The sequence below is a fragment of the Helianthus annuus genome, chromosome 12 (genome assembly GCF_002127325.2).
Source record: "Helianthus annuus cultivar XRQ/B chromosome 12, HanXRQr2.0-SUNRISE, whole genome shotgun sequence".
In the NCBI taxonomy this organism is placed as follows: domain Eukaryota; kingdom Viridiplantae; phylum Streptophyta; class Magnoliopsida; order Asterales; family Asteraceae; genus Helianthus; species Helianthus annuus.
This window is the reverse complement of record NC_035444.2, coordinates 42,517,706-42,542,977: the sequence shown is the minus strand read 5'-3', so window position 1 is coordinate 42,542,977 and position 25,272 is coordinate 42,517,706.

Genomic DNA, 25,272 nt, shown 5'->3' with positions numbered 1-25,272 from the left:
CGAATCGACTAACAGGAAATCAGAATCCTCATATAAGCCATATCGCTCCAAGCCATATGGCAGAAGTGATAACAAGAGAGTGAATGCTGTTGAAGATGAGGATCCTGAAGAATATCCTGAATTATCCGAATATTGTTTTTCTGTTAATATACCTGAACTAATGTATGTTATGCAGGGTCTGGGAGATAAAGCCAGGTGGCCTCGGAAGAATCAACAAAAAGCTGATTGGAAGGATAAATCCAAATGGTGTGCCTTCCATGAGGATTTCGGACATGTTACGGAGGATTGCATTGCCTTGAGGAAGGAAATAAGCTATCTTCTGAGCAAGGGATATCTAAAAGATCTCTTGGGAAGAAAGAAGAATAAAGGACAGGATACTGAAAAGGATCCTGAACGAGCAGCCTCACCTCCCGCAGATGCCAAGATAATCAACTTTATTTCGGGAGGATCCGACATTTGTGGGACTTCGTATTCGGCGGCGAAGAGACATGCAAAAGAAGCTAAGGCTGAGAGGGGAGACAAACCTGTCAGGATGACTACCCTCACAACTGACAAAATGATCACGTTTGACACTGATGACAGAGATACTGTCCAGGATCCTCACCATGATGCTCTGGTAATAACGTTATATGTGGCTAACCATTTTGTACGCAGGATACTGGTTGATAATGGCAGTTCCGTCAACATAATCCAACTGGAGACTCTAAAGAGAATGAATGTGTCTCCGGTGGATATCACTTCGAAGTCTACTGTGCTCGTTGGTTTCAGTGGAGAGGCTAGGAACACAGTGGGAGAGATAAAGTTGCCTGTATATGTTGAAGGAGTCAACAAGATACAACGTTTCTGTGTGATGGATTCTCTATCCTGCTATAACATCATCCTGGGAAGACCGTGGATTCACGATATGAAGGCCGTACCATCAACATATCACCAATGCATCAAGATCCCTACCCCTTGGGGAGTTGTCAAAATCGATAGTGATCAGCAAGAGGCGAAAGAATGTTACTCATCCTCAATGAAATCCTCGACCAAACCAAGTGCAGCATAGCAATTAAAGATGCGGGCCTAGGGTATCGTGGAGAATCCGGAGCAGGATGTGAAGAAAGTTATCCTGGATCAGGATAATCCTGATATCTCGGTGCTCGTAGGGACCAATATCCCTCAGGATATTGAAGAGCAATTAACTAACTTTCTGAAATGCAGGATGTCAACATTCGCATGGAAGCATGAGGACATGACAGGTATATCCAAAGACATTATTACTCACAAGCTTGGAATTGACAGGTCATTCAAGCCTATACAACAAAAGAGAAGGAAATTCGCCCCTGAGCGGAATGCAATTATCCAAGAGGAAGTTGAAAGATTATTGAAGTCCAGGATGATTAGAGAAGTCAAATTCCCTAGATGGCTAGCAAATGTGGTAGTGGTTCAAAAGAAGAATGGGAAGTGGAGAGTCTGTGTAGACTACACAGACCTGAACAAAGCTTGTCCAAAAACCCCATTCCCTCTGCCTCATATAGACTCGATGGTGGATGCCACTACCGGTCATGAAATGTTGACCTTCATGGATGCATCCTCGGGATTCCAGCAGATTCAAATGGAACCTTCAGACCAGGAGGATACTGCTTTCATGACACCAACAGGTATTTACTGTTAGACTGCTATGCCTTTCGGTTTGAAAAATGCAGGTGCAACGTACCAGAGATTGGTGAACATGATGTTTAAAGACAAACTGGAGGACACCATGGAGGTGTACATTGACGATATGGTGGTCAAATCCAAGAAAGCTGAGGATCATCTCCGGGATATTAAAGGAGCATTCGATATCCTGGACCAGTATAATATGAAACTTAATCCTGCAAAGTGCCATTTTGGAGTGGGGGCAGGAAAGTTTTTAGGATACATGGTGACAAAAAGAGGGATAGAGGCAAGCCCGGAGTAGATCAAAGCTATCTTGGATATAAAGTCACCCTCGAATATGAAGGATGTTCAACGGTTAATAGGACGAATGGCAGCCTTGAATAGATTTATTTCAAGATCCTTGGAAAAATGTAAAGAATTCTATGATTTCCTGAAAAAGAACAAAAAATTTGAATGGGGTGAAAAGCATGAAGTAGCCCTACAGGATTTGAAGCAGTATCTCTCAACCGCTCCTCTATTGATGAAGCCTGAAGATGGCGAACCATTATCCCTGTATCTTGCAGTATCAGGGAACGCAGTAAGTGCAGTACTCGTACAGGATCACGAAGGTTAGTAGTATCCTGTTTATTATGTTAGCAAAAGTTTGTTAAATGCTGAAACTAGATATTCTCACCTAGAAAAGTTAATACTGGCTCTGGTAATGGCGTCAACAAAGCTTAGACATTATTTTGAAACACATAGGATTCATGTTAAAACTAATTATCCTGTTAAGAAAGGCTTTTCGGAATACTACGAATCCTGATGATGGAAAGTTGGCCCCAAAATGGGAAGGACCCTATGAGATTGAATCAGAATCCGGAAAAGGAGCATACCAGCTCAAGAATATGGAAGGGGATATACTACCAAGATCCTGGAATGCTATACATCTCAAAGCCTATTTCAAGTGAGTTCAAAATTTAATTCTTAACTCAAGATGGTATGAATTCTGTCTCTTTTGAATATACTTTATTTTATTTGAACCCAATACTAACTTAAGCATCGGAGGGGTGTTAGCCAAGCTAACACCCACCTTAGTTTTGGAATGTTTTGCAGTATTTGCTTCGGGATATAGTTTCAGGATGCACACTCAGGATGTTTCGGAAGATTAGAGGATTGGCCCCCTCTCTCACGTATAAGGGATCCTGATCCCTTCATAGGTTTAAAGGTATTCACCTTTCATCCGAATTGGGTTTAAACACCCCGCCTGGAGCGCAAGTTGTTCGGGAATAGTTCAAGGTGGCGGGACCAGTTCATGTAAAAGTGGCTGACAATTTCGTTACTATTGGCTATATCCTGAATTCTAAAGGTATATGAGGATTGATCACCCTCTCTCATGAAAGGGTATTTTCATACTCTCTAAGGTTTAAAGGTTTTCACCTTTCTAAGTCTTGGAGTTTATACACTCCCGCCTGTAGCGCATGAAAATTTGGGATTATCCCGAGGATACTAAGGATTTATCTCCAGAATGTGCTCGGGATTTATCTCGGTAACACAAAAACTGTCTACGCAGTTGAGTATGAATCTAAGCAGTTTTTCTAAGTGTTGGAAGATTTCATGCACAGGGGACATTTCTCCTAAGGCGATTATGTAAGACACAAAGAGTCAAGTCAGAACCAGGTGTACAAAGACCGGGGACATCTTGGTACAAGGAATTACAAAGGAGGATTGAAGTTTGAAACTAGGGTTACACTCTACTCCTGGTATGATCTTTCCTTTGAGAATCTTACGCAACTTGATTGAACTTTTGGAACCATGTCTAAAGTTTAATTATCCTGACTAGGATATATCTTCAGGATATATTCTCAGAATATATTCTCAGGGTATAATACAGTATATTTGTTTGGAATATTTGGGGTACTGTACTCAAGTTTAAAAATCAGAATAGAATTTGTTTATAAATGCTAAGTAAACCATCTTATTCCTTTGAACACTTTAAAATATTTGAGGTTTTACAAAGGGCAAATTATTTTGAAACTCTATCCAAGATATGAGGATTTTGAGAAGATCTATTTGCTAAAGTTTGTTTTTACAAAATATTGCTAAAAATGTGGATTAAAGTATTTGAATGATTATACTAGTTGATATTAGAACAGTATGTAATGACTAAAGCATTAACAAAGGCAAGTAAGTCAAAGGTAGGTTATATTATTAATATGTCAAAAGTTGTGCTTTTGGTTTCGCCTTAAACCAAGGCCCATCCACCAAAAGCACGAGGGGTTCATAACCATATTTACACAACGATTGAAGGTTTCGTTTCAAACTGAAACCCGTCCACCTCCAACTGTTGTATTGTCCAAAACAAAATATACTAACTGATAACCAAGGGCTTCAACCTGAAACCTAGGACCCATCCACCTTTGGTTATCAAATTGTTCTAATGCAGGAAAGGTAAATTGTTCAAAAGACATGGAAAATAAATTGTTCAACAGATCACAACCATCAAGCTTAAAAAAGTGGGCTCCGGCCTCGGCATAAACATCCATCATCGCCCACTTCGCTGCTTTCAAGGGGCAGCACCCTCTTCAACCATCGCTTCATCAGCACCTGCACCAGCATCACCATCGGGATTCTTCTCAGCATCACCACCAGCATCGGCCGCCGCATCCGTCGTCTTGGGAGGATCCTCACCAGCATGCTTTGCAGGACGTTCCACAGGGGTGCCTTTGAGATCCGCTAGTTTCGTTTCCCAGGCCTTGACATTCCAGGAAGGGCATTCAAAGCCCAAGGCCTCGGCTTCAGAGGCCATCCTTAGCCTGGCTTGAAGAAGAGAAACAACAACGGATCCTTTAAGGCCATCCCGGTAAGAACTCATATCCTTCTGGTATTGAAGATGGGCAGCATCCAGCTTGGCTTGGGCATCCTCGTTGGCCTTGTGTATAGCGGCTTGGTGCTCCTGAGTCATCACCTTGAATTTATCTTCATAATGCTTAGACTTAGCGGCGGCGATCATCCCTTGGTCAGCAATGGTTTCTTCAGCTTTCTTGAGCTTGGTCTCCAACATCTTGTTAAGCCCACACGCATCCTCATAGAGGAACATGAGACGTTCCAGGCCCTACAACCAAAAGTACAGGTATCAACATATGTGTAAAATATCCAGGATAATAGTTAACATACATGTGCAGGATACCAGATGAGGATTTTTACCTGATTGAGAAATGAAGTCATAAACCCACTGGCTTCATTGAATCCATAGTTCTCGTATGGGAAAGTCTCGGAGGTAGCCGGAGAATCTGTTTCTTTCCTCTTCCAGGTGCTGAGAGCACGGGTCCTGGTGGCTGGAGGAGGCTTGGGAGTGGTAACGGCTTTCGAGCTGCTGGGTCTGGAAGACGTGGGAGCCTTAGGGCTTGGTTCTTTCTTCACCGGGATGGGAGCAGAGTAGCTATCCAGTTCATCGAGATCGAAGACTTCTGGAGCTTTAACTGGTGCTGCATAAAAGGGAAAAACATCTAACTCTTGAATATTCATAAGTTATTATATTTGTTTCATATGTATTAATGTGCTTACCAGACATGTCGGAGCTGGATCTTTGGCTTGAACTTGCAAATGACAGAGAAAAAGTTCTCTCGCTTTCTGGGAGTTGATAAATGCTTTTGATTCTCGAATCTGATTCAGCGCTTGGGGGTGCTAGATCTTTGAAATTTGCTGCATAAGAAATAAAGATGTCAGTTCAGGATATAACTTTAGGATACGGTTGGGGATATTCCTAAAACCCTAAATCCTACCAGAAGTTAACCACTTCACTGGAAGATCAAAACCTCCAGTGATGGAATCCCTTTTTACAAAAAAAGAACTTTCGTTGCCATTTTTCCTCATTCTTTGTGGCTTTAAGAATGAGAGGGTTTTTGGAGGTTGAGAAAAGGAGAAAACGACTGTTGCCATGAGAACGAAGGCGGTAGGCCATCGGGAGGTCTTCAATGCAAAGGTTGGGGATAAATCGAGATCTGATCTGATCCAAAGTCACCAGCACGCGCCAAACCATGGGCATGGTTTGGGCATAACTGAGACCGGGGAGTTCGAAGAAACGGGATATAAAAGCCGGAAAGGGGTATCGGAGTCCGATAGAAAAAGGGTAGGCCAAGAAGCACACCCATTCGTGGGAAGAAAAGTCCGATCGGACTTCTCTGTCGAAAGGGCGGATGATCGTACCAACAGGGAAAGCACCGGAGGCTTGCAAGGCAGCAATGTCAGCATTGTCAAAGGAGCAGACCTCTTTCTCGGGTTCTTTAAGAAGGTTTTGGGCTTCGAAAGTTGGGATTGAATCGCCTGTGTGGGATCTAGTTCCGCTAGCCATGAGGGATTTCCGTGGAGAGAAAAAGAAACAGAGAAGAAGGAAAGAAAGGAATTTACCTGAAGATTCCGGTGGAGATGATGGTTTATCAAACGAAAAGAGAGAAGATATAGGGGCTAAATGGATAGCCATCGAGTAAAAAACGCGTGGGAAGTTGCACACTGTCACTTCAAATGTCCAATCGTATTAATTGCCTCGATTCATGAGATAAGCTTTAAAATATATCCGTTGGATTGGTATACCAACCGATATATTTTGGGGACAATTGTTATGGGTCATTTCTGAGTATACATATCCTGACTAATATCCCGCTTTTAATTGTTTATTTATGACCAGGATGCTGGACGAGGATATTGCTAACATCCTGGGCAATATCCTGAGGTTGAGTAAATTAAACACGTGCAGGTTAATGGCTGCAAACTACTAACGGTCATCAGGACTTCTTCTCCTTAAGACTCGGGCGAATTTGTTATGAGGAAGCCGTTGAAGCCGAAAGACTTGGTCCTCAACGTTCGAGTGGGAATATTCACTGGATCCCGGGAGTTTAGGATAGTTTGTTACATTATCTTTACTATAAATAGATGGGGGCGGATCAGTTTAAGGCACATAATTTTTCACGAACACTCTCGTACACTTTCACTCTCTAGCTTATTGCAATCACCACACTTGTATCCAAATCATATTGTAACACTTAGTCGATCCGCACCACATCCTGCACTGTATCCTGAAGTTTGAAGTAATAACAAGAACAAGGCAGCTGCGATTGTCAGCTCCCGAGGTTTTATGCCGGAGATCTAGGTTGATCAAGGGCTTTCCTCGTACATCTTGTGTCACCCCTTTACTTTTTGCTCATTGTTTGATCATAGATACAGCTCGATATCCTGAGCCGTATCCTGAAACCGTTTTTGCAAATAACTCAATTAACATATTTTTTAACACATTCTCTTAGCACACTACCTCACAAAACTAATTTGATCACTTAATTACTTAGGTAATTTTTGACCAAAACAAGTACCATCAGAAAGCCTTTAAGGCTTTAACCTTATACCCTAGCTGATGACACGGATGATGGAAAAAATTTCCTTTGCAGCACGTGAAAAGTGGATGATGACACAGAAAGCCTTCAAGGCTTTGACCTTAATTTCATCAACCAAGTGCCAACCACTCACCAGGGTACCACAAGCGGTTACCCAGCTTCAAGGGTAGTAGACGACCTCTCAAAACCCTACAAGCCTAACAAACTTGTCTTGCTTCTCCCAACAAATCGTTGATTACAAGTTTCAAACCCAGATAAAGATGCCATCACAGTACTAAAGACTACCTCCAAATCTTCGCCGGGATTGCAAGAATTGAAAAATGACCCAACTCCGAATGTTGTCTCATGTTCATGCAAACCCTTGAAGGGTTTTCACGCATATGGTTCAATGACCTTCCTGGACGAAGCGTTCAGACCTTTGACGATCTTAGCAAAAGTTCCCTATAACAACAGAGGCATGTCAATGACGCCGCGATAATCTTCCAGACCAAACAACGTGATGATGAACGTCTCAGAGACTTCATCGAAAGTTACAAGAAGAAAGATTTAACTTACGCCAATGAAAAGATTAGGGTGTGTATTTTATGCTATAAATATAACTTAAATTGGGTGTGTATTTTATGCTATAAATATAACTTAAAAATGAAAGTTGACATAAATTTTTATTATTTTAATGTAATTATATTATATAAAATAGTGTTTTTTTAGTAGTGTTAATTTTAATATAATAATTTGCTGAAAAACAATAAAAAAATAAAAAATTCGGGTTAAACGGGTCGAGTTCGGGTTAGTATGCGAATATTCAGGTCGGGTTCGGGTTCATATGTATGCACGATTTTCGGGTTTGGGTCGGGTTCAGGTCGGGTTGAACCCACCAACCCGCGAACACAACCCGTTTAGCACCCCTAGTCTCACCTATTTGCAAGCGAAACCGGGTGAAGCAACCAACAAAGGTTACTCAATTCAGATAATTCTTCGTTTGTTTCCGGATTTGCCCTCCAAGTCCACCTACCTCCCAGGTTCGAAACAAGTCTCACAATTCGGTCCTTGACTTTACATCTTTTATTTGTTTCTAAACGAAACAAATTGGGGAAATAATCTTTTAGCAGAGCCGGTTTCAGCCATGGGTCCAACCAAAAGAAAATATCCGAGCCATCCCCTACATCACCCAACATTAAACTTCTCAGCGAAACGTTATCCCCAAGCTGCCTAGTGATGGTTTTACAAATACTACGCCACACCCCACCGAGCGACGACCGAACTGGAAGAAACCCCAAGATAACCTGTGGAAATGCAGAGTAGGGATAATTTTGACCCAAAAACTATTCCTTTCCGTTTTATATATACCTCCAACCCCATTTAGAGAGAAAAGCAGTATTAATAAGACCGACATTCTACATGTAACACCCCCAAAATTCCACCTGCGGAGACCCCGCGAGGCGTGTTACGCATCAGAGTTCGAGCCACCAATCACATTGAACCAATGATAAGTATTTAAGTAAGTCATGATATTAATTACCAAAATAAGATGTCAACATGATATCAATTCTCAAATGTTGTGTAGCAGAAGCATGTAATAAATCGTTTAGCAATAGTTTCATGATAATAATCAAAATCAATGTATCGTTTATAAGTGAATCCAAGAGTCTCGATCCATGACCACTCCAGCACTCCCAGATAGCAAGTCCATGTTCCAAGGTTAACGACCTACAAGCATGCAAACAAGTGTGTCAGACTACGCTGGTGAGTTCAAGGTTTTGTTAACGTGTTTTGTTACCAGATGTATGTTAATGCGATTCAATGTTGCGTTGCGATGTTGCTCATGTTAGATACCCTAGGGAGTGTGCCCATGTGTATCCGGGGAGTGGGTACCCCTTAACGACCGATTGCTATGTTGCCATCGTTAGATACCCTAGGGAGTGTGCCCATATGTATCCGAGGAGTGTGCCTCTAACAACCATAGCCATACCCAGATAATTAGTTCACGCCCGTCCTTACGGCCCGGTGTGAGGTTTCCCACCTAATAGCGCTATTAACTAATTACCCCATTGCCCTCCAGGCAATAACCAAAACCGATTAAGTTGTTTACCCAATGTTTCCCTTCCAAATGTTTACCAGTTGTCCCCAAACCACTGGGACGCATGCTTGAGAAAATGCAATGAACTCACCTTTGGTTTGCTCGGTAAGATTAGTTACTCTATTTAATAGTGATTGAGCACGTCCTAGCATGAGTACAGATAACAATCAGTTCCATTCGCATACATACTACGTGTCTCGCGTGCGATTGCTTCACATATTACTCAATCACATACCACACATCTCTAATATTTAAGTAACACCCATAAAGTTCAAGTCATAGCAATTACATATGGGCCTAACATCATCGAGTAGTCTTTTAGCATGCAATCAGTTCATAAGCCAATTTACCTCATGAGTTCACATATACACAAATCACATACTAGTAAATTGTTGATACCCGATCATGTGCATTAGTCAATTTATTAATCCCCCTTGACTAGTGCGGCCCAAACACAAGTCATCAATAAAATGCATGCTTGTGTGCATGTGGCCCATCATCGCCCGGCCCACACCGATTGTGGGGCTGCCACCATTCTAAAACATTTGCGGCCCATGTGAAACTAGATGGGCCTTTCTGCTTTAAAACCCGTTTACCCACATATGGTCCAATTGAGTTCGTATACCATCAGTTTACTCATTAACCCACATAACTTACATGTCAATTATGAAAATTCCTAAGTCCATATCAAGTTGTATATTATTTATTAAGGTGCAGCCCAATTTGCAACACAATCAACAATTACCTACTTTTTATAACTACATCATCATCACATCAGCCAAGAAAGTCAAGACCTATTCCATCACATACAACATCATATCACCACATTAATTGAGGACTTGACATTGTCATAACATAGGAATCATTCTCCCATCCCAATATTCACCATTTTATTAAAAACCACATTGATCATCATTATCATCAAAAACCGGCGGCACATGTGCTAGGTTGAGGTTTGTGACTCTAATCTTTATTATACACAGTTTTACATGATTCATTATTACAATGAGTCCCTACCATGTGCATACTAACTAATCATGCAATCCTAACTTTCAAACAAGGCCACTGTGTCAGTTAGCAATTCATGCATTTTTGAACAATTACCTATTTCACATAACAATCCAAACATTCCATACTAATACCTACCCACATATCAGATCATTATCAAAACACTAACATTTACTGATTAGCAACTCTAGTGCACTCATAATTTCATGCCATCATATTCATGAAATCAAATAATCCTACATACACGTGCTCATGCAATCGCAATGGAGGTCATATGTACACACCAACATGATTATCAAAACAAATCAAACAAGAGAATTCACTAACCCAGTAATTGATCCGCTGAGATAATGTCACGAGAGGGGGTTTCCTTGACCACTGCCGTCGCACTTAAAGGGGTTTTAGGGTTTGTTTTTACTTTGAGTTCTCACTCACGTAACATATTGTTATATGGATAATGGGTTTGGATTGGGCTCTTATTGGCTGCGGATCAAGGTGCAATTAACTAGAGGATTTGGGCCGAGATATTGGTATGCACATGAAAGACGTCATCATCACAATTAGAGGCTGCACATGCAAACTTGGAGTGATTTGGACTTGGCGGCACATGTGGAAACATCACATCACGTTACATGAATTCATAAACAACACATCATCAATAGCAAACATCAACATCACGCTACATGAGGGTTTGGGGGCGGTTACATGCTAGCCGAAATGGGCTTAAGCCCATACACTTGGGCTGCCATAAACAAGAACATAATGGGTAAAGGTGATGGCGGTTTGGGCTTGAGTTATGTGGCGGTGCATTATCATGAGAGGTCTTGGGCCGAGCCCAAACACCCAAAGGTCAGAAAGGTACGAAATGCGTGACCCGGAGTGTCTGTGCAATCGAAAACATATCGTATACTAGTTTATATCGTTCACATAACAAGCATTTAACTCACAACGATATCACATATTAAATAATTAAACCCACAACTATGTCACATATTAGACAATTAAACTCACGACTTTATCATGTATTAGACAATTAAACTTACAGATTAATTACATACGCACAGGCTACGCCGATGCATAGGGTGAAATTTCGAGTTGTCACATCATCCCCAACTTGAAAGAAATTTCGTCCCGAAATTTGATAGGTAAGCACCGAGAAGCGAAGTGATAGATCAAGATTGTTGCAGGTTTTGTTTTTTTTCCCCAAGTGTCACATCCTCCCCAACTTGAATAGGAATTTCGTCCCGAAATTCACCAGTAGTATCCGAATTTGATTGGTCAACAGAAAAGAGTTGAGGATATTTGAGCTTCATCTGATCCTCGCGCTCCCACGTGATCTCCGGTCCACGTCTTGGGTTCCAACAAACACCCACGATTGGAATTCGACTAAGTTAATGAACCTTGACTTCCTGGTCCATGTGTTCGATAGATTCCTCTGGTAAAGATATCGCACGTGTTTCATCAGACAACCACTGCCTTAAGTCCGAAACATAAATGACATCGCGTACGTTACTCGATTCGTCAGGTAACTCGAGTTTGTAGGTTACGCTACCAATTCTTCCCAGACTGTTGAATGGTCCATCGTGACGTCAGTTACGCTCACCATGCTTCCCAAGCATTCCCCACCCTCCCAGGGTGAGACTTTCAATACGATATGATCGCCTACAAAGATCTTCCAACGTTTCCCAAGTTTATCAGCTTTCCTGACGGTCACGCGTTGCCGCCATACGATTTCCTGATCCAAACAACCTTCCCAAGAGTTTCGAGTACCAGTCCTGGACCAGTAATTAAGTTGTCCACCATCTCAGTCTAACAAGAAGGTTGACATTATTGTCTTTGTAACGTCTCAACAAAGCTGTCTGGCTACCAAGATGATAACAGCCGCAGTAGTACTCATCCATAGGTAAAAGTCCTTCCAATTTGCACCAAAGCCTGTCGCACACATGCTCGCAGCATGTCTTCGAGTGCCAGGAGAGCTCATTTTCTCTGATCTTTTTCCCAACGGCGATAAGCAATGCTCTGGTCCTGACGTGAGCCAAGGGTGTTGTGTATTACATGTCATAAATCATGCATAGATCCAATTCAGAGGTAACAGGAGTTGGCACCTCGTACCTAAAAGCCGCCTCTCTCAGAGGAACATTCACAACTGTGAAGACTCGTCAGTTTCCTTGATTACAAGAAAGTGTGATGGTAAATTGAGTCCATCAATGATCACCCAGGTGATAACGTTTCCGGTTCAAGTTGTAAGTAGACTAGTGAAAAAATCCATGGCAGTCTGTTCTCATTTCCATACATGTGTTTCTGGTTCCCAATATCCCACCTTGACTTTCCCATGTGTCAAACTTCGTTCCTATGCGTGGCTATGTGGGCCTTCAAGCCTAGTTACCCGTACATGGTCTTCAGGTTTTAATACATCCTATCAAAACTCAGATGAATAGGATATCGAGGCCTGTGTACTTCGCCTACACAAGTTCCCTAAGGCTGCTATATAGTGAGGTCCATATTCGTTCCATGAAGTAGCAAATATCGTCCGACCTGCCACAGGTTGCTTCCCCATGCCCCGCATGGGTCAATCTTGAGAACTCTCTTCCTTCAGTTCTTCAATTTGAACAAGGCGAGTCTGATCAGGTATGTTAAAGTCGATAGCGAGCTGCAAAGCTCGTGCACGTCCAGGTTTCACGGTCGTATTCATTCCAAAGTTCCACCCAGCATTGCCATCACATGTTTATCTCTTTTGAAACAAGGGTACACGGGAGGCCCTTGTGATCGGTCTAAGTGGTGCATTCGGTACCGTCCAAGTAATGCCTCCAATTTAAATCCAAAGACTACGGCTTCCACCGCAGGTCGTGAATCGTGTAGTTCTTCCTGTAAGTCCATTACGTAAGTCATCACTTTCTCGTGTTGCGTCAGTGTGTAAACATTGCAGTGTTGGGATTCAAAAGCTGAAAAGACGTCCTCCTGTTTTCTCTTTCACGAACACAACACCATATTGTGCTAAAAAGATTTAAGCTGCGCGATCTTCGAGAATCCTGTGGTGAATCTGCGATAGAGTCTAGTGTGACCAAGAAATTGCTACATCCAAAAAGGGATCTTTGGTGCCGAACAATATCTAACGAAATGGGTCTTTAGCGAGATCCGCATGTATTCCTACTTCGTTGATCATATGACCAAAAAGGTATCTCTCGAAACCAGAAGTTACCTTTAACAAGACTTCGCGCAGAGTGGCTCCTCCCTCAGGAGCCCTAAAATAGGATACAAATGCCGCCCATGATGTTCCTTCCTCTTGGAAATGATCCAGAACGTCATCCATAAATACGGTCGATTCATGTGGTCCATAAAGCTGCTGGTGTGTTGACTAACTCAATGGTCATGGTGTACAAGGTCGCAATGGTCGTATTGCGTTCGATATGTCGTTTCAGGAACATTCTCCTCTTGGTCTTCCGACAATACATGGTCGAGGAAAACAGTTCTTGATTGTCACCTTGCTGAGTTCTGGATAATCAGTACACATACAAAAAGGCTTTATCTCCCCGAATATAGATGGGGCTCCCCAAAGCGAACAAAACTATGTCCAATAAAACTCCTGTCTAACAGTTCCTGTAGATAGTCCTTGCAACCCCCTGGTGCAAGACGGTATGTAGCATGAGTAATCAGGGTTGCCCCTGTCGTGGGATCAAGTTGAGATTCTGCCTAACAGTGGTGGAAGTAAATTTGTACGCTCCTCGGGTAGCACACTGAGAGGAATCATGAACAATTGGTGGATCCTTGATCCTCTTTTCCTTAGCCTCAACATCAGTAACGGTTACTAACGTAGCGGGGTGATCCCTCCGTAGACACTTCTGGGTCTTCGTAGCTGATATGGCGCTAACCTTTGCACCACTCTGTAGATTGAGAACAAATAACGATTCTCCACACAAAATTTTCTCCTCATAAGGTATGTCTGCGCGATTTCTGAATAACCAATCCACACTAACTACTGCATTGCAACCATCAGGGGTAGTAGAAGAGGAAGGTCGATGTCGAACACCTGTCCCCCAAGGTCTAGTTTGCATCCCAGCGGACATATAAGGCTTCAATTGACTTGCATCAGTTGACTCCACAACAGGTTTGGTTTCAAGTAGCATCAGGGTTAAACAGAATAGAGATGAAGCGAATAGCTACCCATCCAAGCTATCGTGTTGCTATTACGCCTGGTATAGCCTATGCCAATACTAAATGTCCTTCCATGAGCTTCGTTTCCAGTGTTGTTTTCGCCATGAGAACTTCCAGTACTGCCATCGTTCCCTTGGTTGTCGTCACCTTAACACATTCAATCCTTGTCGAGATCACTTTCTTCCCATACTGTAAGCTACGATCACGAGTACCTTGATGTTGCCGTGACAGTTGCCTCTAATATCATTGCTTGAAACGGGCCCTACGGTCTTTCAACAACAGGTTCCATCTTGTCCCATTCCGTGTCGCGTCCTAAGACACTACTCACTGCAAGGGAAGTTACACGTTCCACACTGTAGTCAGTTGACATTGCTTATGTCCCGATTGATTCGTAAGATTTGACTCCCATGAGTTCCTGACTAGGGTTAAAGATTCGATTGGAGTCAAATTGCTGATGTTCGTTGCTGGTAATTAGGGTCGTTCTAATACTGAGGTTGGTAAAGCATTACGCCCATCCTCTTGTCCATCGTTCTTGCAAGTTGACAGAGTAATACACGGTATGTTTCCAGAGCGTTGTAGAAGTGATCACACTTCAGGGTCTAAGACGTCAATACATTAAGTTCCAGCAAACAGAAAGAAGTGAGGGAGGTATAGACCAATCATTCGACGTTGCGACATACAACTCAAGGACGTTCGTATAAGCACCTAACATTCTACTTAGTTCGCTAGGCGTTCAAAGGGACGTTCAAGTAATACTCGATAACATTGCGATTTCAAAAGGATTCAAAGAAAGGTGAGAAGGTCACATTTGAGTAGGAGACGATCACTGTTATAACTCCTATTAGTTTGTTACGTTTCACACTGATCAATTAACAGAGCGGAACCCCTCCTTCACTTGTTAAGCCACACTGGGACTCGCATGCACCCCACATTATTATTATGTGTGCACCCACAATAATATTGTGATTTGCATGCTCATCTCAGATCCTCCTAACTCATGTCGAATGGTTCCTCAAACTCGAGTAGCAAACAAAGAACATCACAAAACGGGAGTCATGAATGTCTAAGGAAACACCACACCATCAATCACATAACATATGCATGTAGTACATCAATTCATACTGTCGTGCTAAGCGTGCAGTCACATGCAATATCATATGTAAGTGTTCACTAGTTATGTAGTACAATGAGTAAGCGAGAAATGAACCTTGCAGTCTGGAGCTGAGTGTCATGGTCGTATTCAGAACTTGTTCGGTTATAGTCTGGTTTTATAAAAACGTTTTAAAACCAAGTTCACTATAACCAGTGGCTCTGATACCAACTATAACACCCCCAAAATTCCACCTGCGGAGACCCCGCGAGGCTGTTACGCATCAGAGTTCGAGCCACCAATCACATTGAACCAATGATAAGTATTTAAGTAAGTCATGATATTAATTACCAAAATAAGATGTCAACATGATATCAATTGTCAAATGTTGTGTAGCGGAAGCATGTAATAAATCGTTTAGCAATAGTTTCATGATAATAATCAAAATCAATGTATCGTTTATAAGTGAATCCAAGAGTCTCGATCCATGACCACTCCAGCACTCCCAGATAGCAAGTCCATGTTCCAAGGTTAACGACCTACAAGCATGCAAACAAGTGTGTCAGACTACGCTGGTGAGTTCAAGGTTTTGTTAACGTGTTTTGTTACCAGATGTATGTTAATGCGATTCAATGTTGTGTTGCGATGTTGCTCATGTTAGATACCCTAGGGAGTGTGCCCATGTGTATCCGGGGAGTGGGTACCCCTTAACGACCGATTGCTATGTTGCCATCGTTAGATACCCTAGGGAGTGTGCCCATATGTATCCGAGGAGTGTGCCTCTAACAACCATAGCCATACCCAGATAATTAGTTCACGCCCGTCCTTACGGCCCGGTGTGAGGTTTCCCACCTAATAGCGCTATCAACTAATTACCCCATTGCCCTCCAGGCAATAACCAAAACCGATTAAGTTGTTTACCCAATGTTTCCCTTCCAAATGTTTACCAGTTGTCCCCAAACCACTGGGACGCATGCTTGAGAAAATGCAATGAACTCACCTTTGGTTTGCTCGGTAAGATTAGTTACTCTATTTAATAGTGATTGAGCACGTCCTAGCATGAGTACAGATAACAATCAGTTCCATGTGCATACATTCTACGTGTCTCGCGTGCGATTGCTTCACATATTACTCAATCACATACCACACATCTCTAATATTTAAGTAACACCCATAAAGTTCAAGTCATAGCAATTACATACGGGCCTAACATCATCGAGTGGTCTTTTAGCATGCAATCAGTTCATAAGCCAATTTACCTCATGAGTTCACATATACACAAATCACATACTAGTAAATTGTTGATACCCGATCATGTGCATTAGTCAATTTATGAATCCCCCTTGACTAGTGCGGCCCAAACACAAGTCATCAATAAAATGCATGCTTGTGTGCATGTGGCCCATCAGCGCCCGGCCCACACCGATTATGGGGCTGCCACCATTCTAAAACATTTGCGGCCCATGTGAAACTAGATGGGCCTTTCTGCTTTAAAACCCGTTTACCCACATATGGTCCAATTGAGTTCGTATACCATCAGTTTACTCATTAACCCACATAACTTACATGTCAATTATGAAAATTCCTAAGTCCATATCAAGTTGTATATTATTTATTAAGGTGCAGCCCAATTTGCAACACAATCAACAATTACCTACTTTTTATAACTACATCATCATCACATCAGCCAAGAAAGTCAAGACCTATTCCATCAGATACAACATCATATCACCACATTAATTGAGGACTTGACATTGTCATAACATAGGAATCATTCTCCCATCCCAATATTCACCATTTTATTAAAAACCACATTGATCATCATTATCATCAAAAACCGGCGGCACATGTGCTAGGTTGAGGTTTGTGACTCTAATCTTTATTATACACAGTTTTACATGATTCATTATTACAATGAGTCCCTACCATGTGCATACTAACTAATCATGCAATCCTTACTTTCAAACAAGGCCACTGTGTCAGTTAGCAATTCATGCACTTTTGAACAATTACCTATTTCACATAACAATCCAAACATTCCATACTAATACCTACCCACATATCAGATCATTATCAAAACACTAACATTTACATTAGCAACTCTAGTGCACTCATAATTTCATGCCATCATATTCATGAAATCAAATAATCCTACATACACGTGCTCATGCAATCGCAATGGAGGTCATATGTACACACCAACATGATTATCAAAACAAATCAAACAAGAGAATTCACTAACCCAGTAATTGATCCGCTGAGATAATGTCACGAGAGGGGGTTTCCTTGACCACTGCCGTCGCACTTAAAGGGGTTTTAGGGTTTGTTTTTACTTTGAGTTCTCACTCACGTAACATATTGTTATATGGATAATGGGTTTGGATTGGGCTCTTATTGGCTGCGGATCAAGGTGCAATTAACTAGAGGATTTGGGCCGAGATATTGGTATGCACATGAAAGACGTCATCATCACAATTGGAGGCTGCACATGCAAACTTGGAGTGATTTGGACTTGGCGGCACATGTGGAAACATCACATCACGTTACATGAATTCATAAACAACACATCATCAATAGCAAACATCAACATCACGTTACATGAGGGTTTGGGGGCGGTTACATGCTAGCCGAAATGGGCTTAAGCCCATACACTTGGGCTGCCATAAACAAGAACATAATGGGTAAAGGTGATGGCGGTTTGGGCTTGAGTTATGTGGCGGTGCATTATCATGAGAGGTCTTGGGCCGAGCCCAAACACCCAAAGGTCAGAAAGGTACGAAATGCGTGACCCGGAGTGTCTGTGCAATCGAAAACATATCGTATACTAGTTTATATCGTTCACATAACAAGCATTTAACTCACAACGATATCACATATTAAATAATTAAACCCACAACTATGTCACATATTAGACAATTAAACTCACGACTTTATCATGTATTAGACAATTAAACTTACAGATTAATTACATACGCACAGGCTACGCCGATGCATAGGGTGAAATTTCGAGTTGTCACACTACAAGCCAAGACCACTGGCCCATTTAGGCGAGGCAACTCTATCTCATGACACCTAATGCATTTTTGAGCCCTCACTAGACCCGCCCCATAAGAACCTATGAATCAAAGACTCGAGATCCTTGATAACTCGAACCAGAGCCTTATACAAGGAAAAAAGAGCCTTATACAAGGAAAAAAGTAGTTCGTGAGACTTTGTGAGACTTTCTAAAACGGATTTAATAAGCGTCACACTTCCCCCAAATGAGAGCACCGACACCTTACAAAGCGAGAGTCTTGATTCGAAGACATCGTACACTGGCCTCCAATTACAAATGCGGTTCATGTTGGCTCCAACCGTGAGCCTAAGATACTTAAACGGAAAAGAGTCTGCTTTGCACCCAATAATCGAAGCTATAGAATCAACCTTCGTTTGGCTCACCCCAATACCATATAAATTAGAATGAAGAACATTAATTCTCAAGCCCAAACATATATGAAAGCATCTAAGAATCCTAACAACGTTGATGATATTCTCCATGGACCAATCCCCGATAATAATAGCATCGTCGGCATAAACGAAATGAGAGACAACAGGACATTATTCGACAACTGAATTCCTTTAACAACCCCGCAGTCTACCGCTTTGTCAAGTAACTGGGAAAGTGCCTCCATAACTTTAAGAAACAAAAACAGTGAAATTGGGTCTCCTTGTCTCATTCCTTTGTGGCATTGGAAGTCGAAAGTAGGGGACCCGTTGACAAGCAACGAAGCCCTCGTTGAAGATAAAACACCATGAATTCAATTACACCAATAGGAAGGGAACTCCATCTGTAACAAAATCGAGTTCACGAAGTTCTAGATGATGTTGTCATAGGCTCTTTCAAAGTCAATTTTCAGGACAAAAGCTTTCTCCTTGCTCTTTTTATTCCAAAGTAACTTCATTGACGATTAGAGGCCTATCATGAATGAACTTCTCTTTCAAGTATGCAGATTGAGATTCCGAGATGACACTCTCGATCACGTTCTTGAGCCTGTTTACCAAGACTTTCGAGATTATCTTATTTAACACCCCCATGAAGCTAATCGGACGGTAGTCATTTAAACCCACAGGATCTTTAATCTTTGGAATGAGAGTGATAAAAGATGCCGCACAGCCCCTATTTATCATGCCTGTCTCAAAAAACTCAGCCAATATCTTAGAAAAATCTTCTTCAAAAAGACCCCAAAAATGTTTGATAAATCTAAAATTCAACACATCGGGTCTAGGGCCTTATCATCCCCACATTCGAATACCGCCTTCTTGATTTCTTGATTTCTTCACTACGAAACTGCTCGATGGTACCCGACGCCTCCTCATCCGGCAATCACTTTATGTTTGCACACAAAAGAGAAAGCCTGACCTTCTTATCTTCTTTGAATTTATCCCTAAAAAAGTTGAAAATAAATTTTTTAATGCGTTTTGGTTTAACACACAAGGATCCGTTAACATCAAGCCCATGGACTACATTCGTCGCCTTCCTACAATTGATCATTGCGAGAAAATATTTTGAGTTTTTGTCCCCATCTCTTGCCCATCTATCTCGCGATCGCTGCCTTAGGTCCTTTGTTTTATTTATCTTCAAACTCTTTGATTACTTTTTTTATTTCCACCACAACCCATTCTTCCTCCTCCCGTAATGCTCGGTTTTCCATAACGAGATCGAACTCTTTCAGCTCAGCTCTAGCTAACCTCATCACCCTCTCTTCCCAATATATCACCTCTCCAATTCTTAATTCGATTTCTGATATGATAGAATTTTTTTACACAAAACCACATCAGGGGGTCTCATGCCATCAAACAATATGATTGTTTCCTTCACGAAATCATCATATCCGGCCCGACCTATCCATGAATTAAACACACAGAAAGGCTTTGGACCGAAATTAGAATCTTTCGTAACCAAAAGCAAGGGACTGTGATCAGAAAAATATTTTGGCAAAGCCTAAAGACAGACCTCTGGCACCTGCTGAAGAAACCCGAGCAAACGAGGAACCTGTCAATCTTGCTCAGTTTCCTGCCGTTTTCATCCCACCTCGTATATTGTCAGTCTTTCATATTATACTCCAAGAGACCTGCATTAAAAATGAAAGAGTTGAAATTGTTCGCGCGCGTGGGTTTGAACATCGAATTCTTCCGTTCTTCGGGGTATCTCATGACATTAAAATCTCCTGCCAGAACACATAAGCCAGACAACCCAGTCATCTCCCCTTCCAGTAAGTCCCAAAGGGCTTTTTTCGAGGAAATTCCTTGAGGCGTAGACGTTGAAAATGTTTATACGAGATCCACAACCCTTGAGGCTCCCCTTGATAAGTAAGAAATTTCTATTTTTTGTGAAACCATCGGCAACAAGCACCACGGAATCCCAAAGACACACCAGGCATCCCGATTGCCCATTCAAGCCCACAAACTCAGATTTGAAACCCCTACCTCCCTGGAAGACCGACAAGTCGGTACCGCTTAGAGATGTATGCTTTGATTCTTGGAAAGCCATAAAATTCACCCCGAACTTAGATCGAATATTCTTGACTCATTTAGCCTTAGCGCCCCCAAGCCTCTCACATTAAGAGAGAGGAAATTCATTTTTTAACCACGTTAATACCTTTGTCAATGATTGAGTCTGCAACTAAAGTTTGTTGGCTTTTTAAATTCACCCCCAATTTCGCACCCATATTGATAGTTGTTGCCACTTCATCAACCAAATTAATCCCGGTGGGTACCGCTTCCCTTCCAGATTGTCTACCGTCGGACTCTGATTACACATAGAAGTGTACGATGCCGATGCTACCCTGAGATCTAGGTCAAACAGCGGTGCCATTTCGTGAGCACTTCCATCCTTTTCCAAGATGTCTTTCGACCTACTGCTAGCCTCTTGAACAGGGTTCTGAAAGTGAAAAGGTCTGTAATTTAAAATTTCATTCAGGTCAAAAAATATCTTCATCCTTCAATTGGGCCCTAATCCTTTTCCTAGGTGTATGCCTAAGATACCTTAATTGTCCTATACTAAGGCGAGAACGCAAGAGGTTATCGGTGAGGGTAATTCCTATTTTCATTCTAGGTGGACAAGTCCAACCCTTTTCCGGGCTCTCGTTAAAGAAGGTGTATGCCGAATCGCTCAGGTCTATGTATGCATCGAACGAAGTCGATGGGGAGTCCTTCACGGCACAATCGACACAGGGACGACTATCGTCCAAGTCTTGTCTAGGTATGAAGGTATTTTCGGGAGCAACGAGGTTGTCGGAATGCGGTTCCAACATTTCCTCATGGTCATCATCTTGGGATGGATCGATAAAATCCTTCCTAAGTTCTTTTGACCAATTGAGAATTAGCTCTTCTAGTTGAAATAACTCGTCAAGGAGCATTTCTCCTAGAATATCTGGCTGGGCGCATTCGAGGGAGAGATAGTGCTTATTTTTACTTTCGCCCTTTTAAGGTTACAGGGAATCGGTGGGTCTATATAGTGGGGCCTATAATTGAGAAAATAACATTTTAATTCCTCATGTTCGCCTCCACATAATCGACACCACATACCATAAGAGTGCCGAAAGTAAAAAGAATTACTATCACTCATGTTTGTGTCAGAAATTACCAACCGCCGGGATCTAACGGTTCTGTTTTCAGTAAGAGAATCTTGGGCACGGGGGCGTGTTGAGTGGACATGGCCCCGTGTTCAGCTTACTGTCTGACTTAAAACAGGATTGCCAGTTCCAATGATTGAGCACGGGGGCGTGTTCAGCAGGCACGGCCCCGTGGTGAGCTCTGCAGAAGCTGAAAATCTACGAAAAATCCTAAAAATTAAAGAGAAAAATAAAAATATGATTAGGCCGTTGATTCCTAACTTTCTTAAAATCCTTGTGTCCCCGGCAGCGGCGCCAAAAACTTGATGCGTGTGTAGTGTAATATATTTTTGATGTATATTTAAGCCCCTTTTTACACTTCTAGCCAAGTTTTAAATTTATAAAACACGATATTTACTAACACTAAACACACATATGGGCAAGTGCACCCATCGTGGACGTAGTATAGTGTTGGTAAGATACCGAGGTCGTCCAAGGACACAAGAGCTTTTAATACCGGTTTATCCTCAACGTCTAATCAAATCAAAAAGTGAGAAAAATGTTTTAAACTAAGAAAAATAAAAACTAACTAAATGCTGAAAAATAAAATAAAAACAAAAACAGATAGACAAGATGAATCACTTGGATCCGACACGTGTGTTAGTATAACCTTTGATTATTTTCGCACTTTTGCACTTGTTTAAGAGATTATCTTAGTTATTGTAGTAGGCCCCTCTTTTGAAGGCGACGTTACCCTCAACCCAGTAGTTTGAGTCAGCAAGGATACAATCCTAAAGGGTCGGATTATTGAAAGATAATGAATTAAGTTATTAATGCAAATCGTGGTAGGCCCCGCTTTCGGCGGTGACGTTACCCTCGGCTAAGTAGTCTGAGCCAGCAGGGATACAGTCCTAAATAGCCGGGTTATAGTATTAATAGTAGTTAACTTATGAGGGGGTCAAAGAGTTTGGATCCCCGCCATCCAATACCTATGGGCATTGAAGGAGATCCTACTAAAATTGACCTAGGTCCCAAGCAGGACCTCTAAACGCTGAACAAGGGCAAGACCCTTACCAAACCGTTCCCTTAACCCCCGACCAGGTAGCCAACATACCTCCATATAGACCGTGGAGATATGAATGGTGAAAATCTTTTATTTTATATAGACAGTAAAATAACGCCAAGACACCACGGACAAACGATAAGGAAAGATCACCTTCAACATAAGTAACTAGTTATTAAAGTCATTAATACAAAACCAAATAAAAAGTGCAAAAGATTAAAAATAAAAAGTATTATACTAAACACCTGTCTTCACCAAGTGATGTAAGAGACTTAGGCAAACATGGCCTTGATTGTCAAGAACTCTTACGATCAGTCTTGGATCCCGAGACGACTCACACACTCTACGATGGACAATGGATGATGGTGGTGGATGATGGTGTTATGGTGGTGGTGGGTGGTGGATGAAGTGTGAGAGAGGTGGTGTGACAACTCGAACTTTAGGCTTACTTTGATGTAACGTTTGTGCACGATATGTGATTTTATAAACCTGAATGATTAATTGATTTCATGATAGATGTTATGTTATATGCATTATGTGCGTACGTATGTCGTATGTATGCGGACCGAGTACACGAGCCCTTTGGGTCACTCCTTGTTCTCGGGTCCATTAGGTAATCGAGTGGGCTCGGCCCACTCCCCACTCGCAACACACAAAACTGAGTTTAGGGGTTTTGTTTTACCACTTTTGCAAATCACAAACACACACACAAACCCTAGAAGCTTTGCTCTCTCTCTCTCGTTCGTTTGGAACCCGACGGCACCAAGGAACACCCTTGCTCGGATCACACTCTCCTTCTTGTAATCGGTTAGTATGATGTTTTATGCTTGTGTGTTAAGTGATGCTTTGATTACATGCTTAAATCGAACCGATTAGAATTTGCATGATGATGATCTAGGGCCGGTTAGATTATGTGGTTATGTTGGTCCTTGAATGTATTGTTATATAATCAGTTTGTAGTTGTGATTAGTTTAGAACCGAATGTATTGATATATAGAAATCGGCTGTTTTGATGATCATGTAATTGGCTTAGATATGAACCGGATATATGTGCGAATGTATGAATTGCATAAGGATCGATGATCTGGTAGTATTACCGAATGAACAAGTAATCGGCTATAGTATGCATCGGGTTAACTTGAATGTTGGTTTGTCGATGAATTGTTGGTTGTTCATGCATGTTATAATTAGGGTTCTTATGAATTTGTGTTGCAATTGTTCTGTTTGATCGATATCATGCTATTGATTTGTTGAGAATTTTGTTAATTGATCTGGTTACCAAACTGACCAAACTGTTAGCTGAAATCACGGATAAGTCAATGCAGGATTTATGGAAACCGGTTACACACACACGTCACACGGTTGCGACTCAGATTGCGAGTCGAAACCTCGTGGTCACGACTCGAAACCACAACAGCACCAGCCGAGACCACGATTGCGAGTCCCGTTGCGACTCGCAACCAGCACATGACCACTCGTAACCAGACCATGATGAACCGAGACCATCATTGCGACTCGCAACCAGCTGTTGCGACTCGTAATCTCTGGTTACGACTCGAGATCTCCGTTGCGACTCGAGACCACCGTTGCACGCACACTGTTGGGCCTTCACTGTCATGGGCCCAATCTATTGAGCCCAACGATTTGAATTGTGGACTGTTTGCTATTGGACCGATATACGTTTACTATTTGGGCCGATTGAGAATCTGGACTGTTTTGTTATTGGGCTGCTTATGCTATTGGGCCGGGTATTGTTGGACTTAGACAATTGGATCCTCACATGCTATGTCTTATCTGCTTACGTGCGTACATGTTTGCCATGACTATACGTGATTGCTATATACGTACTATATACGAACCTGACTCGTATAATAACCATGATAGGACGTGAGTGACCATTTACTTGCTACTTATATTCCTTGTGTATCTGCCGAGCAAACCAAGGTGAGTTCACACAGCCAAGGCATGGGATTCCCGGGTTGGGAATTGGGTTGGATATGTTGGATATGGAATGATTACTCGTACTTACGCATATACCAGACTATAGACCATCGTCCTCAGGTTAGTCAGGACACGTTACGTAAAGCCTACGTAACCCAGTATATTTGCCATATGTCTCCCGGGTCGGGAGGACACGTTACGTAAAGCCTACGTAACCCAATACCATCTACTGGCTTCCAGGTCGGAAGGCCACGCTGCGTAAAGCCTACGTAGCCCCCACGCGTACCACTGTCCTCGGGGAAGGGCACGTCACGTAAAGCCTACGTGACCCTGTACGTTTTCCT